This window comes from Rhinatrema bivittatum, chromosome 1 (assembly GCF_901001135.1).
Source record: "Rhinatrema bivittatum chromosome 1, aRhiBiv1.1, whole genome shotgun sequence".
In the NCBI taxonomy this organism is placed as follows: Eukaryota; Metazoa; Chordata; class Amphibia; order Gymnophiona; family Rhinatrematidae; genus Rhinatrema; species Rhinatrema bivittatum.
Genome location: NC_042615.1, coordinates 160,348,145 through 160,365,046, shown reverse-complemented (window position 1 = coordinate 160,365,046; position 16,902 = coordinate 160,348,145).

The following is a 16,902-nucleotide window of genomic DNA, read 5'->3' as shown; positions in this document are numbered from 1 at the left end:
TTTAGCCAGTTTGCAATCCACAAAAGGACATCGCCACTTATCCCTTGACTTTTTACTTTTCCTAGAAGCCTCTCATGAGGAACTTTGTCAAACGCCTTCTGAAAATCCAAGTATACTACATCTACCAGTTCACCTTTATCCACATGTTTATTAACTCCTTCAAAAAAATGAAGCAGATTTGTGAGGCAAGACTTGCCTTGGGTAAAGCCATGCTGAATTTGTTCCATTAAACCATGTTTTTCTATATGTTCTGTGATTTTGATGTTTAGAACACTTTCCACTATTTTTCCTGGCACTGAAGACAGGCTAACCGGTCTGTAGTTTCCCGGATCGCCTCTGGAGCCCTTTTTAAATATTGGGGTTACATTAGCTATCCTCCAGTCTTCAGGTACAATGGATGATTTTAATGATAGGTTACAAATTTTTACTAATAAGTCTGAAATTTCATTTTTTAGTTCCTTCAGAACTCTGGGGTGTATACCATCCGGTCCAGGTGATTTACTACTCTTCAGTTTGTCAATCAGGCCTACCACATCTTCTAGGTTCACCGTGATTTGATTCAGTCCATGAAAACCTTCTCCAGTATGGGTACCTCCCCAACATCCTCTTCAGTAAACACCGAAGCAAAGAAATCATTTAATCTTTCCGCGATGGCCTTATCTTCTCTAAGTGCCTCTTTAACCCCTCGATCATCTAACTGTCCAACTGACTCCTTCACAGGCTTTCTGCTTTGGATATATTTTAGAAAGTTTTTACTGTGAGTTTTTGCCTTTACGGCCAACTTCTTTTCAAATTCTCTCTTAGCCTGTCTTATCAATGTCTTACATTTAACTTGCCAACGTTTATGCATTATCCTATTTTCTTCTGTTCGATCCTTCTTCCAATTTTTGAATGCAGATCTTTTGGCTAAAATAGCTTCTTTCACCTCCCCTTTTAACCATGTCGGTAATCGTTTTGCCTTCTTTCCACCTTTCTTAATGTGTGGAAAACATCTGGACTGTGCTTCTGGAATGGTATTTTTTAACAATGACCACGCCTCTTGCACACTTTTTACTTTTGTAGCTGCTCCTTTCAGTTTTTTTCTAACAATTTTTCTCATTTTATCAAAGTTTCCCTTTTGAAAGCTTAGCACGAGAGCCGTGGATTTGCATACCGATCCTCTTCCAGTCATTAATTCAAATTTGATCATATTATGATCACTATTGCCAAGCGGCCCCACCACTGTTAGCTCTCGCACCAAATCCTGTGCTCCACTGAGAATTAGATCTAAAATTGCTGCCTCTTTCGTCGGTTCCTGAACCAATTGCTCCATAAAGCTATGAACATGAAAACATGAACATGAAAAACTGCCGTACTGGGTCAGACCAAGGGTCCATCAAGCCCAGCATCCTGTTTCCAACAGTGGCCAATCCAGTGTTGGAAACAGGATGGCCACTATCATTTATTCCATCCAGGAACGTTATCTCTCTAGCGTGTCCCGATGATATATTTACCCAGTCAATATTGGGGTAATTGAAGTCTCCCATTATTACCACACTACCAATTTGGTTAGCTTCCCTAATTTTTCTTAGCATTTCACTGTCCGTCTCACCATCTTGACCAGGTGGACGGTAGTATACTCCTATTCCTATAGTCTTCCACGACATTGAGTACATATGACAATTTTTAATCCTCATGGCAACAAACAATTCTTCAGTAAACAATTAAAATCCATACACAGCTTCCAAAGAAAATACAAAACACAAAACTCCTTGCAGTTTCTGATTCGTTATGTGGCACCCCTATTAGTTGGCCACTAGATGTCCCTAGTAGGCTATGACTCATCTACAAGGAATACAACTTTTAGCTCCTCTTCTAGGCAGCCTGAGTGGGTGGACCTTATTAATAACTAGGGGTTGAAATATGTAGGTATGGTTTTTGTTTCAGCTCTTGGAGAGGAAGGAGCTCTTTTTAGTTTCTGCCTAAGAGAGGCCTATATCACTCATTAGGTGTACTATTTGTTAAGGAAAATCCCTGCCAGGCACTCCCTGTCAGAGTGGGGCTATCCTGAGAGTTATAATTGAGGATTTTTTGAAACTGGAAGTGAGAATCTGGAAGTTCCTTAGAAAAGGTCACCCCCCTCCAGATCCTGGAACCTGGGAATTGAAAACCTGTAGTCTCCTATCCAAGGAAAAAGGGCTACAGTGACAGTGCCCACTCCAGAGAAGATTTTTGCTGTTAAGTAACTTTAATTCCATTTTTGGTTTGAGGAGTTTCTTTTGCCACCCATCCTTATTTGGGGCTGGAACGTTATTTGCCCAGTCCTGAAATTCCATCTCAGCCTCTTTCACTGAGGAGTCACGTAAAGGAGAGAGGAGAAAGATGAATAATTTTGAAGACCCTCCACAGGATCTTCCTCCAGGGCACAGGCGCAGGCTGGGTAACTGAGGTCTACTGGAACTCAGGGAGGACTGTTTAAACCTCTAAGGGGATTCCCTCAAGACATAGGATCCCTTCACAGTCTAGGACAGTGGTTCTCAACCGGTGTCACACCACACCAGTGTGTTGCCAAGCATACACAGGTGTGTCGCCATACTTCCCGGTCCCCCGCTGGCCCAGCTGCTCCTCTGCCTCAGCGAAATGGAAATTCTTCCTCTGCCCTGGCTTAAAATGCTGATAGCCCTGGCAGAACGTAGCAGGGGAGCTGGAGTCAGCGACACCAGCACGGTCTCTTCTTCCTGCCCCCCCCCTCCCCCGCAGCCTGGAAGAGGACGTGAAGTATAGCGGCTGCACGTGCGGGAAGAAGAGCCCATGCTAGATAACGTGCGTGCAGCAACAGCCCGAAGAAGAGCAACGTGGCCTGGAGCAAAAAGAGGAGCATTGTCAGCCCCACGGCTGATGGGACTCCTTTCTCGAGGCTGCGAGGGCTGGAAGAGGAGGTTGTTGCTGTTGCTAGTTGGGTGGAGAGAGAGTGAGTGAGCAAGCGTATGTGTTTGAGATTGCGTGTGTTTGTGTGTGTGACAGCATATATGAGAGAGAGCATGTGTGTAATTGTGTTACTGAGAGCCTATGTAAGTGAGAGAGAGAGCATGTGTGTAATTGTGTGACTGAGAGCCTATGTAAGTGAGAGAGAGAGCATGTGCATAATTGTGTGACTGAGAGCCTATGTAAGTGAGAGAGAGAGCATGTGCATAATTGTGTGATTGAGAGCCTATGTAAGGGAGAGAGAGAGCATGTGTGTAATTGTGTGCCTGAGAGCCAATGTAAGGGAGAGAGAATGTGTAATTGTGTGATTGAGAGCATGTGTATAATTGTGTGATTGAGAGCCTATGTAAGTGAGGGAGAGAGCATGTGTATAATTGTGTGATTGAGAGCCTATGTAAGTGAGAGAGAGAGAGAATGTAGTATGGTTTTACTGCTATTGATTTTACATTTCTTGCTTTATTTTATGGGGACTGGTAATTTCTCTTTTTGCTTTGTTGCACAGCTTTTCGTCTGCATGTTTCTATTTATGCTTTATGGTCTGTTTATTCTTTGTTAGGTGAGGGTCTGCACATGTGAATACTGCATGTAGTTTCTAGGTAGGGCTCTATAGTAGCCTGGCTTGTTCCATTTTCCTAATAGAATTATTGGAGTTTTAAGGCCTGGTGTAATATTTTCAGTTGCCTTTTCTTAGGTAAGGTGCTTACTGTTTGAGTGCTGGAAGTTGGTGCTGTTCTGATATGGGAGGTTTACTATTTATATAATTTATGTTCAGAGAAAGTATTCTTATTTTTCCCTTGTATCATTCTTAACAATAAAAGTAATACAGGGCCTTTTTTTTTTTATTTCTGCTATAGATTGTAATGAGCAGTGTGTCACACATGTGAGCGTTGTCCGTCAGGTGTTTCACAATGAGTCTAAGATACTGAAGCTCTCAAATTCAGGAGAGTTAGGAATTCCCCAGGAATCTGAGCAACCAACGCATACCCAGTGTTGTGCTGGAGGTGGACCCTTGGCCTGGTACAGGATTGGTACGGCCCTCTGGTTGGACCCAGAGAGCGCCTGCTACCAGGAGGCGGAGCACACAAGGAGACAAAGGCTAGCTGGAGTTTCGCCGATAGCAATCCGGGGTTTCCGCAGGTTGAGCCTTTGGGTTCCCAGACCGCCTGGACTTAGGTGGGCCTCAGATGGTCTCCCGGAGAGGTAGTGAAGAGGTGTGCCCACCACGAGCAAAGGTGCGCGGCTGGTGAAGAATGGAGGAGCTCGACCGGTACCAGGATCACCAGAGACTTCTGGAATGCAGCAGGAGATGAAAGTCCTCCGGGTGAGATAGGCAGCACCTACTGGTCTAGTCTGATTTAGGCTGGTCTGAGCCTGTAGTGTCCGAGCAGGCTGGTCTGGTGGTCACAGGAGCAAACAGAGTATCTGAGTGTAGCGCAAGGGTCAAAGCCAGGGTATCCGTCCAAGGGTGGTCAGCCAAAGCAAGGGTCAGTTTCAAGATCAGTCCGTATGTAGTCAAGATGAGCAAAGGTCAGTGCCAGGCAGCGGTCAAGCATGGTCAGGAGGCAAACAGCGGTCAGACGTGGTCAGAAGACAGGCAGTGGTCAGTTCCAGGGAGCGGTCGGTTCCAGGCAGCGGTCAAACATGGACGGGCAAGCAGAGGTCAGTACCGTGAATCAGTCCGAGGAGGTACAACAAGAGGAGGAACGAAGAATAGGAATCAGGAGAGACACTGAAACACGAGGAGGACCACGGGAACACAGGAGCGCTGGAACAAGTCAGGAACGCAGGAACACTGGAACAAGACTGGATCAAGGAAGCAGGTAAACGCAGGAACAAGGAACAGCAAACTAGTAACACCAAGGTGTCGACCCGATTGCCAAGGCGAGGCTCTTGGGACTGGGCCTCGCCCTATATACACAGGCTAGGTGATGTCATCATCAGGCGCCGCAGACCGGGTTCCCACACTGAGCCCTTTAAAGGGATGCGCAGTCCACACGTGCGCACCTTGGGGCGGGGCCGATGATGTGGAGGATGCCGAGCCCTGGCGTGAGGAGCACTGAGAGTCGGAAGGCCCTGATGGGCCTGGGGATGCTCGGGGATGCCGTGGGCGAGAGATGCTTGCTGAGGCTGCGAGGGACGAGGAGCCGGAGCTGGTTGAAGAAAGCGTGGGGTGAGCAGGCCTGGTCGCGGCACCAACGCAGCCGGGATGCGCAACACCCAGAGGGAAAAGGACACTCACCTGTAAAATTGTTCATTTCACTTGGACATTGATTAGTTTGAAGAAATCAGTAAAGGTTTGTTATTTGTACACCCAGGACCTATGTCCTGCTGTTCATTTGTCCCTGCCAAGCATCAGTATCACACTAAGCAGCTACACACTAAAAAGGATTTACCCTCAATGCCTGGGCCACAAGCAATATCTTCCCCACATAGAAAGGACTCGCCCCTGGGGGGAGTGGCAGGAGATATAGCCCAGAGAGAAAGAAATTCTTTTGCGTGCCCTGAAGGATAAAACTCCTTAGAGAAAAGGGTTACTGTTAGATTACAGTCAGATAGCACTTCTGTTCTTTTTCTAGTGTTGCTCCCAGAAAAAAACTTGTTAACTAATTAAGGAGAAACATTCCTTCTGTGCACTTGAGAGAGGTAGCTGCAGGATTGCAGTTAAATGCCCTCTTCCTGTTTCTTCCTGGTTAATACTTCAGAGTTTATTTGTGTTGTAGTAGTAACTCTGTAATTCCTAGCAGTACAAAATACTCTCCCAAAAATTCAACACAAGCAAGGCCGGTGCAAGGGGATTAGGTGCCCTATCATTTATTCATGTTATTTGACAATATTATTGTCATATATTGTATATATCTATCACATCTAATTTTTAATATTTATTGATTTTTGTTCTTTTGTTCAATATGTGGATTGTTTAATGTAAAGCCGCACATTACCTGTTCAATACTATATCTATTGTTTAATGTAACGCCTTACGGCAAAAGTTTTGTTCTTTGGAAACCGTCTTGATTTGATTTGTATATCGAGAAAGTCGGTATATAAAATACCCTAAATAAATAAATAAATAAATAAATAAATAAATAGGCACCTTCTGCCTTGTGACCCCCCCCCCCAGTCACGCTTCCCCCCCTGGTCACAGCCCCGACTCCTACCTCTCGCAAGTGGCTCTATATGGCTTGTGAGCAGCGGCGGCCGCAAAGAGGAGTGAAGATTTGAATCCCCACTCCTCTTTGCCACCGTCGCTCGTGCCCCCTAATGGTTGGCACCCTAGCTCGCCTAGTGCTTCCGCCGGCCCTGAACGCAAGGTGTAGTCCCACTAATTTCTTTTTCATGTCTCTCCCTTGTGAGTTTTCCTTAACACCTCTGCAAAACCTTTGCTTTCTCTTTACTCAAAATCAGCAGTTTAGAATTTCCTTTTTTACAATAAGCTTGGAAGACTTTGCTTATGTGTAACCCTTACTTGGGGTGTGTTAAATCCCAAAGGCACACTATCAGGCCGATTCAGTAAACTGCACAGGAGAGCTGGCGCTCTGAGGCGCGCGCCCGCTCTCCCAACGCGTGCCCAGGCCATGTCCCTAGCGCCTCCTTATTGGCGGAGGCGGAGGCTGTCAGCGGGTTTGACAGCCAACACTTGGTTGTTGAACCCGCTGACAGCCACGGGTTCGGAACATGGACGCCGGCAAAATTGAGCATCCGTCTTCCAACCCGTGGGCCACGGGCAGATTTTTTGGGGCCTCCGACTTAATATCACTATTAGTTTCGGGGGGGGGGTGGGGGGAGGGAGATTTGGCCGCGCGTTTTCCACGCACTATTACCCCTTACTGAATAAGGGGTAATAATAGCGTGTCGAAAACGCACGTCCAAACGGGGGCTAATGATGCGCTCGGCCTGAGCACACCATACTGAATTGGCCTGAATATAATTTATATTTTCTGGGGCTTCTCCAGCTAACCATTCACTCCCAAGATGACTCTTAATCCCTGGGGGGGGATTCTATTTACTGGGGGAAGCTCTCGCTTATGGCCGATGAGTATACACATGTGTGCTGTATTTTAGGTGCTTCCCATTTGGTGAGACGCTTTAATGACTCAGACAGGGCCAGGCCTGGGTGTTAAAGTACAGTTTACTGATTAATAAAGTTAAATGGAAGTCCCCTTTGCTTTGCAAAAATCCTACCTTTAGACATCTTCCTTCACTCAGACACCCAGCCTGTCCTGGTTTCTTGTTGTGCAGAGATGTGGATGGGGTCTCCTTCTCTTATTCATCCTTCCTTTGCTGCACCTGTTCTTTATCCTTAGCTGTTACTTCAGGTCAGGGCCGGTGCTAGGTTTTCTGCTGCCCGGTGTGAACAATTACTGTGCTGCCCCCCCCCCCCCCAATTCATTCATTCTTTGTCCCTGGCCCACCAAAAAAAGCTTCCTTCAGTGATTCAAACTTTAAAAACTGACAAACCCCCCCCCCATACCAATGGCCGGTACAAGGGTATTAGGTGCCCTAGGCAAACCTTATAGCCTTTCACAACGTGCATCCCCCTGCCTCATCCCACACACCCAGTTATGAGTTATGCATTTATATTTTACATGAAAAATATCAAAGTGCAGTATTCTGAGGTAAAAATATCACTTGCATTATATTTACATGCACTGCTGTGATGCCAACCAGAAATCCCTGCAAAAGAGACACTTGGAACCCATAAGGTATTAGGTCTACTGTGATGTGTGCTGGGTGTGGGCTTGACCCTCTGAAAACCCGAATACACTAATATACTTCCTATTAGGAAGGAGAATGCCAAATCATCCATTTTACCTGAAGACTGGAGGGTGGCCAATGTATCCCCAATATTTAAAAAAGGCTCCAGGGGTGATCCGGGTAACTATAGACCAGTGAGCCTGACTTCAGTGCTGGGAAAAATAGTGGAAACTATTCTCAAGATCAAAATCGTAGAGCATATAGAAAGACATGATTTAATGGGACACAGTCAACATGGATTTACCCAAGGGAAGTCTTGCCTAACAAATCTGCTTCATTTTTTTGAAGGGGCTAATAAACATGTGGATAAAAGTGAATCGGTAGATGTAGTGTGTTTGGATTTTCAGAAGGCATTTGACAAAGTCGCTCATGAGAGGCTTCTAAGAAAACTAAAAAGTCATGGGATAGGAGATGATGTCCTTTCATAGATTACAAACTGGTTAAAAGACAGGAAACAGAGAGTAGGATTAAATGGTCAATTTTCTCAGTGGAAAAGGATAAACAGTGGAGTGCCTCAGGGATCTGTACTTGGACCGGTGGTTTTCAATATATATATATAAATGATCTGGAAAGGAATACGATGAGTGAGGTTATCAAATTTGCAGACGATACAAAATTATTCAGAGTACTTAAATCACAAGCGGATTGTGATACATTACAGGAGGACCTTGCAAGACTGGAAGATTGGGCATCCAAATGGCAGATGAAATTTAATGTGGACAAGTGCAAGGGGTTGTATATAGGGAAAAATAACCCTTCTGTAGTTACACGATGTTAGGTTCCATATTAGGAGCAACCACCCAGGAAAGAGATCTAGGCATCATAGTGGATAATACTTTAAAATCGTCGGTTCAGTGTGCTGTGGCAGTCAAAAAAGCAAACAGAATGTTAAGAATTATTAGGAAGGGAATGGTGAATAAAACTGAAAATGTCATAATGCCTCTGTATCGCTCCATGGTGAGACCACACCTTGAATACTGTGTACAATTCTGGTTGCTGCATCTCAAAAAAGATATAGTTGTGATGGAGTGTTGCGGTCTGTGCCGCTTCCCCTCTTTTTCCGGTGAATAGCGCCTACCTTCAGCTCAACAAACGCCGTGGGTTCCACCTTCCAGCCTCCGGGGCCGCGCATAGGCCCATGTGGCCTCCGCCATTTCCACGCTCTGATTCCTGCGGCCTCGCGCGCTCGCGAGTGCGGACGTCTTGTGCGCCCAGACCCCGGAAGTCCGGCTCCGCCCGCACTGATGACGTCACCCGCCATCCCAATATAACCGGCGCTCAGAGTGTTCCTCTTCGCCTTGCAACGAGGTTCACTACAGTCTTGTAGCTCTGAGTTGCGTTCCTTGCTTGCCTGCTTCCTGCCTGACTCCGGTTTGCCTGACTACGCCTCGCCTGATTCCTGCCTTGACCTCGGATTGCCTGACCATGCCTTGCCTGCCGCCTGCCTTGACCTCGGATTGCCTGACCACGCTTTGCCTGCCGCCTGCCTTGACCTCGGATTGCCTGTCCACGCTTTGCCTGCCGCCTGTCTTGACCTCGGACTGCCAAACCACGCTTGCCTGCCACCTGCCTTGACCTCGGACTTCCAGACCCCGCTTCCTTGGCTACCTGCCTTGACTCCGATCCTCCGGAGCCTGCCCAGCCTGCTTCTGGTCCTGCGTCCAGCTTGGCCTACCCGAGTGTCTGCTTCGCCTTGCCTTGCCTTGCCATTACTCCGGACCCTACGCCAAGTATCCCGTACCCCTTCTGAGAGAGAGAGTGTTCGCTGTTCTCCTAAGTCCCAAGGCGTCGGAACCCTACGGGCTCCTCCTGGGGGGTTCCAGGCGCCCGGGTGAAGCTCTTGGTTTACACTCTAGTCCCCTGAACTATCTAGTCTCGGACTGCTGGCTTTCCTCTCTTGCACCCAAGTCCCAAGGCGCCAGAACCCTACGGGCTCCTCCTGGGGGGTTGCTAGGTGTCCGGGTGAATAGCTTGTGCTAGTACTCCCAGGGGTACCTGCCTCATTGTTACTGGACTCTCGCTTCTCTGGGGCCCAAGTCCCAAGGTACCAGAACCCTACGGGCTCCTCCTGGGGGTTCTCGGGTGCCCGGGTGAAGAGCTTGTGCCTGTCCCTGTCGTCTGTGGATTATCTAGTTCTCTGCTGCTGGACTCTCTCACTGGGGCCCAAGTCCCAAGGTGCCAGAACCCTACGGGCTCCACCTGGGGGGTTCTGTGTACCCGGGTGAAGACCTTATTCAGACTCCTGCCACTACACCTTGCCCTCTGAGTCTTGGCTCCGCCTCCCAACCTGCTCCGCCCCTCGGGGTGGGTTGGCCCAAGGGTCCACTATTCAGCCGCAGAACCCGGCCGCAACATGGAGAAGGTACAGAGAAGGGCAACCAAAATGATAAAGGGGATGGAAGAGCTCCACTATGAGGAAAGGCTGAAGAGGTTAAGGCTGTTCAGCTTGGAGAAGAGACGGCTGAGGGGGGATATGATGGAGTTCTTTAAGATAAGAGGTCTTGAACGAGTAGATGTGAATAATAGACTTAGTTTTTGGGTACTTGCCAGGTTCTTATGGCCTGGATTGGCCACTGTTGGAAACAGGATGCTGGGCTTGATGGACCCTTGGTCTGACCCAGTATGGCATTTTCTTATGTTCTTATACAGAACATAAACAGACCCTCACCAAATACAGAATTGAGCAACCATAAAGTAGATATACAAATGCACAGACAAAAACTGAACTGCAAACCGCATCCAAGCAGCCTCCCATTCGCACACACTCACCCATCCCAGGCAGCCTCTTGATCACACACTCACACACACACCCACACCCATCCCAGGCAGTCTACACACACACACACACACACCCATCCCAGGCAGCTTTCTACACACACACACACACACACACACACACAAACACCCATCCCAAGCAACCTCCCATACACAAAAACACACACACACACACACACATCCATCACAGGCAGTCTCCCATTCATACAGCCACTCATTCCAGGTAGCCTCCCATTCACACATGCATCCATCCATTACTGGCATTCTCCTATTCACACACCCACTCATTTCAGGCAGCCTCCCATTCACACACACACACACATACACACACTCACACTTATTACAGGCAGCCTTCCATTCACTCACACACACATTCAGACCAGGCTGTCAGGGTCCATGGGTCATTCCTTCTCCTTTGCTTCTGCCAACCTGTCTCTTTATGGAGAAAAGCCGTTCTGCAGCTCTTCTTCCTGTACTGGCACCATGGTAATTTAACACTTGCGGTGCTAGCACTTCCTGTATTCTCATCTTGCGAGAATACAGGAAGTTCTAGCACCGTGAGTGTTCAATACCACGGAGCCAGCACCAGAGGAGGAGCTGCCAGACGCTGCTGGTGGGATCTGGTCCACCGGTGGCAGCACGGCCTCCTCTTCTTTTGCCATCAGTGGGATCAGGTCCACGAGCGGAACCACAGACCTCCTTTTTCTGCTGCTGGTGAGATCGTGTCGACTGGTGCAGTAGGCGCGTCTCCCTGCTCCTGATGCTGCCCCTACTGGTGTGCCGCCCTGTGCAATTGCACGGTTTGCACACCCGATGGCACCGGGCCTGCTTCAGATCATTTCTCTTGTGGCAAAATTTGTGGGATCAGGCTATTAATCCTGCACTGAAATCCCAGTGGCGAAGAGGGATCCAAAACCCTCCCCACTGTTTCAAAGTCCAAAAATACTTAAAGTTTAAATGGATACTTCTTCCTAAACTGGTGTTCATGTGTTGTGTCCGTTGATCTCAGACGGCTTCGACCTCTGTGCCTCACCTTTCTCTCTGCTCTCCCCGCTAGCCTTGGGAAGATGGCTACCACCGTGTCTGCTTGCCACTCTCTCCGGCGTCCCCAGAATGGCTATGGCAAGGCTATCCACCATGTTTCTTCTGAAGGCCTCCTAGGGTGCGTGCTCGCATGCCACCCACGTCTTTATCCATGTCATGGCGGAAGCCTCGGGGGCGTCCCCCGGGGGCGTCACGCCATCTGGGTATTTAGCCTGCCCTTCGTTTGCTAACAACTCGATTTAGCAAGGATTGGATTTCCCTCCGGTCTAAGCTACTCTGCCACTTCCGTGCTGCCGCTGGAAGCTCTCTCTGCCCTTCGGGGTAATTCATCTAACCTGGGTACCCGCTCCTCGGGGGCCCTTTGCTTTCTTTCAGGTGCCTATCTGGTATTCCAGGTACTCGCTCCTCGAGGGCCTGCTCGCCCTGCCAGTAATCCAACTACTTCTGCCTGTTGGAATCTACATCTATACAGCTACCAACTTAGGCCTGGATTTATCAAAATGCGATAAGTATTGCATGTGATAGCAAAAGGGGTGTATTTTACGCTAATATACAGTTTATTGCAATTTGCGCTAATTACCTATGGAAAGAGTTAAGTTAGTGCAAATTGCAATAACATTTTCAGACTTTGTGATAAGTGCCATACCTGTTGTATTTCCTGCATACAACCACTGTAGAGGGAGAGAGAGGGAGAGAGAGAGAGAGATGATATTTGTGCAAGGTTCTCTCAACCTAGCTTGCGGACACTCAGTCTTGGCCTTGCAACGGGCTTACCAACCGGTTCCCTGTTGCTCCGTGCCCCTGAGTGAGCTGCCTTTGGAACTCGCTCCATTCCTGCTTGGTTCCTGCTTGCCTGCTATAGTTCCTGCCTGGTTCCAGTACCCGAGTCTTGCTATAGTTCCTGCCTGGTTCCAGTACCCGAGTCTTGCTACAGTTCCTGCCTGGTTCCAGTACCTGAGTCTTACTACAGTTCCCATCTACTGTTCTAGTCTGGTTCCAGTTCTCAGTCTTGCTCATCAGCCTGCCCACTCCAGTCTCAAGATCATCAACTCGCCTAAATCCCAGCGGCCGGGCTCCTACGGGCTCCTCCCGGGGGGGCTTCGGCTTCCAAGGGTGAAGCCTCACCTAAGTCCCAGCGGCTGGGCTCCCACGGCCTCCTCCCGGGGGAGCACCAGCTTCCAGGGTGAAGAGCACCTCTACATCCTGCCTGAACATCTGCCTCCCGGCCTGCGGTGTACCAGAGACATTGAATACCTTTCCCAGTCTCTTGCAGGTCGGCCCAAGGGTCCACTAAATTGAGACTCCATAACAGGTCCCTTTAATTCTAGTTAGGAGGCGCGGCCTCGCACCTAAGATGGTGGCGGCCATCTTGGATTCCCGGCCCGCGGGGGAAGCCACCCGACACCGCGAGGAGGGAGCAGGGACGTCTCCCAAGCCCACGGATCCCAGCGGATGCTCGCGCCAGCGCATGGAGGCCCACAGTCCTCAGCAGTCGTGCTCCACCCGACGCTGCCGCAGCGGCCCTCTGGCCCAGTCAGGTAGGGGGACACGGTCGCGGATGGTCGCCACATATTTTACCCCATATCCCACACGAAAAAGGAACTACAAGATAAGTACCAAAACTTGATCGTGCGATAGCCCCCACAGCACAGGCCCAAGCACAAAATCCAAATTACCCAAATTCTCATAATGGCTAACAAAAACATCACAACTTGGATATCCCCATGTGCTTCCCAAACCCCTGAAGACCTACCACCCTCTCCACTCCCCTTCCCCATCTCCCTTAACACACATACCACCTCCTCCTTTCCTCTTGAAGTTCCTGCAGTTCCTGACCCATCAAGTTAGCTGCCAGGCAAGGGACAGAGATTGGAACATGACTTGGTGTATGGGGATGGCATTTGAAAGGTGATGGCGTTCGAAGAATGATGACTGTTTGGAACTGTTCTCATGGTTATTATGGAGAATTCAGCCCATGAGAGAAGGGAGGCCCAGGTATCCTGCTGTTGGTTCACATAGGCTCGTCGAAAAGCCTTGAGACTATGATTTACCTGCTCTGTTTGTCCATTGCTCTCGGGGTGGTAAACCGATGTGAAATCCAATGTAATTCCAAACTTCTTGAACAAGTCTTTCCACTAGTGAGCTGTAAACTGAACTTCTCGGTCTGAGAGGATGTGAAGGGGAAGCCTATGGAGACAGAAGATGTGTTGGAGAAAGAGTTTAGCCAGTTCAGGTGTGCATGGGAGGCCCAGAAGGGGAATGAAATGAGCCATCTTAGAAAAAGTATCCACTATCACACATACGGTGGTGTTGCCACCAGAGAGGGGAATGTCAGTGATGAATTCAGTGGTCAAATGGGTCCACATTTCCTTGGGGGCTGGCAGCAGCTATAGGAACCCCCAGAGTCATGCTTGCACACTCTTATTCATAGCACACATGGGACAGGCCTCTAAGTAATGCTTCACGTCAGTCTTCATCTGAGGCCACTAGTAGTATCGGACAATTAATTCTAAGGTTCAGGTGATACCTGGGTGTTAGGAAAGTGGACCCTTGAGCCGCGACAAGGCCCTCCCCTTCCACCTGGGGAGGGCCTCTGGTGGCTCTTGTCAGCATGAGGTGGTACAGGCGTGGATGGCCCCACAGGAACTTCACCTATACCAGCCCTCGTTCCCCGCAAGTTTAGCCCTTGGATACCGGGGCTAGCAGGACTTAGGTGGGGACCTTTCACGGAGTGAGTCCTGAAGAGGAGGCAGAGGTAGCATTGGACTAGCTGGAGCCAAAACTGAAGGAGAACAGGTGTAGTAAGGAACAGGATGGAGTTCGTGGCAGGCAGCACGCAGGACGAAGACGAGGAAACAGGCTGGAGGCCTGGGCAGGTGGAGGTCTCTCAGAGTCAGAATACCAAGCGGAGGTCAGGCAGGCGGAGATCACTCAGAGTCAGAATACCAGGTGGAGGTCAGTCCAGTAGGGCAGGGAGCAGGAGGGCAGGCACGGAAGCAAGGAGCAGGCAAGGATGCTGGAACAGGAATCAGGAAGAACACTGGAACAGGAATCACACTGGAACACACTGTCACGGAGCAGGACCCATTGTTGAGGCGAGGTAGACGAGGCAAGGCCGGGTTTAAGTATCTGGGCGACTGATGTCATCACCGCGCGCCGCGGGGACTTTTCCCACCACTGGGCCTTTAAGACTAGCAGCGGTGTGCACGCCAAGGGAGTTGGGCCTAGAGCGGTGTGTCGGCGGCATGGGATTGCCGCAAGAGCAGGCCGTGGCCTCAGTCAGGGAGAGGCAACAGAGCTTAGTGTGGGTCTCCTGGTGGTGAGGGGACCCGGCCGGGGTCCCCTACGGGCAGGGACCCTAACAGTACCCCCTCCTTTATGCCCCTCTTTTGAAGGTCCAGGTTTCTTTGGTGAGAGGCATGGAACTGCTGGAGTAGAGCCTTGTCGAGGATATTGGAGGCGGGTTCCCATGTATTTTTGTTGGGTCTGAACCCTTCCCAGGCGATTAGATATTCCCACCTCCCGTGTTGACATCTGACATCAAGGACCTCCTTGACTTGGTAGATCTGATCCTCCTCTGCCGAGATGTCCTGTGGTTCAGGAGTCTTAAGCTGCGGCCTGGATAATACAAGAGGTTTCAGGAGGGATACATGGAATGTAATGTGAATCCTCAGGGAGGACTGTAGTATCAAGTGGTATGTGACTGGGCCGATCTGCTCAGTAATGGAGAAGGGCCCGATGTATCGGGGGGCTAGATGCATCGAAGGCACCCGAAGGCGGATGTGGCAAGTACTGAGCCACACTCGGTCTCCAGGATTAAAGGAGGGTGCCAGGTGTCTATGTTTGTTAGCTACCTTCTTGGCCTGCTATGCTGCCCGACAGAGATTGTTCTGAGTGCTAGTCCATAGGGATAACAGTTGTTGGGCAGTGAACTGAGCCGCCGGCGAGGGCACAGATAGAGGTGTTGGAAGTGGTGGCATTGGCTGTCTGCCGTAGACAAACTTGAATGGTGATGTGCCGGAGTTGGTGTGGGAGTTATGGGAGAACTCTGCCCAAGGGAGAAGGACCAATCATCTTGCCTGATGTTCACGAAGGAGCGGAGGAAGGTTTTTAGGGTCCGATTGACCCGTTCAGCCTAGCCATTGCCCTGCGGGTGGTAAGCAGTGGTGAAGTCGAGCTGGATACCAAATTTTTTACATAATGACCTCCAGAAGTTAGCTGTGAATTGGACCCTGCGATCTGAAGCGAAGTGTTGCGGGAGTCCATGGAGGCGAAAGACAAGCTGGGTGAATAGTCAGCCAATTCAGGGGCCGTAGGAAGCTTCGGAAGAGGTGTGAAGTAGACCATCTTCGAGAACCTGTCTTTGACAACCCAGATGACATGGTTGCCTGCTGACGAGGGTAGGTCCACTATGAAGTCAGTGGAAAGATGGACCTATGGTTCCTTACGTACAAGTAGAAGTTGTAGAAGACCCCAGGGGCGCCCAGTCAAGGGTTTTTGCTGGGCACATGTCGGGCAGGAGTCAACGTAACCTCAAACGTCTTGTTCCATCTGTGGCCACCAACAGTAACGCTGCAATAGGTCCAGAGTGCGTTCCCTTCCAGGGTGCCCGGCGGTGAGGGAGTCATGGGCCTAGGCCAACATCCTTTGCCTGAGGTGGAGAGGGATCGTCTGAGGTGGAGAGGGATCGTCTGAGTGGCAGCCAGGCAAACCTTTGCTGGGTCCAGAATGTACTGTGGCACTGCAGGAATGTCTTTGGTCTCGAAGGCTCTGGAGAGGGCATCTGCCCGTACGTTCTTTGAGGCTGGTCGGTAACACAGAGTGAAGTCGAATCGACTAAAGAATAGTGACCACCGGGCTTGATGGGGGTTCAAACGTTGCGCTTGGCTGAGGTATTCTAAATTCTTGTGGTCCATCAAGAACGTAGTGGTATGTTGGGCTCCCTCAAGCCATTGGCGTCACTCTTCTAGCGCCATCTTGATGTCAAGGAGCTCTTTGTCCCCGATACTATAGTTCCTTTTGGCCGGGGAGAACCGTCGTGAAAAGTACGAGCATGGCAGTAGGGCTCCTTTATCAGAATACTGGCTTAACACTGCACCCATGGCAGTATCGGAGGCATCAACTTCCACCACGAAGGGGCGAGAAGGGTCCGGGTGTCAAAGACATGTGTCTTGCAGGAAGGCCTCAACCGCCTCAGGTGGCCAATGCTTAGAGTCCGCTCCCTTCTTGGTGAGTGCGGTAAGGGGTGCCACTTGTTTGGAGTACTGGGAAATAAAGCTTCGACAGAAGTTGGCAAACCCCAAGAACTGCTGCAACGCCCATAGTCCGACAGGTTGTGGCCAGCTCTGGATGCTGGCAGTCTTCTTG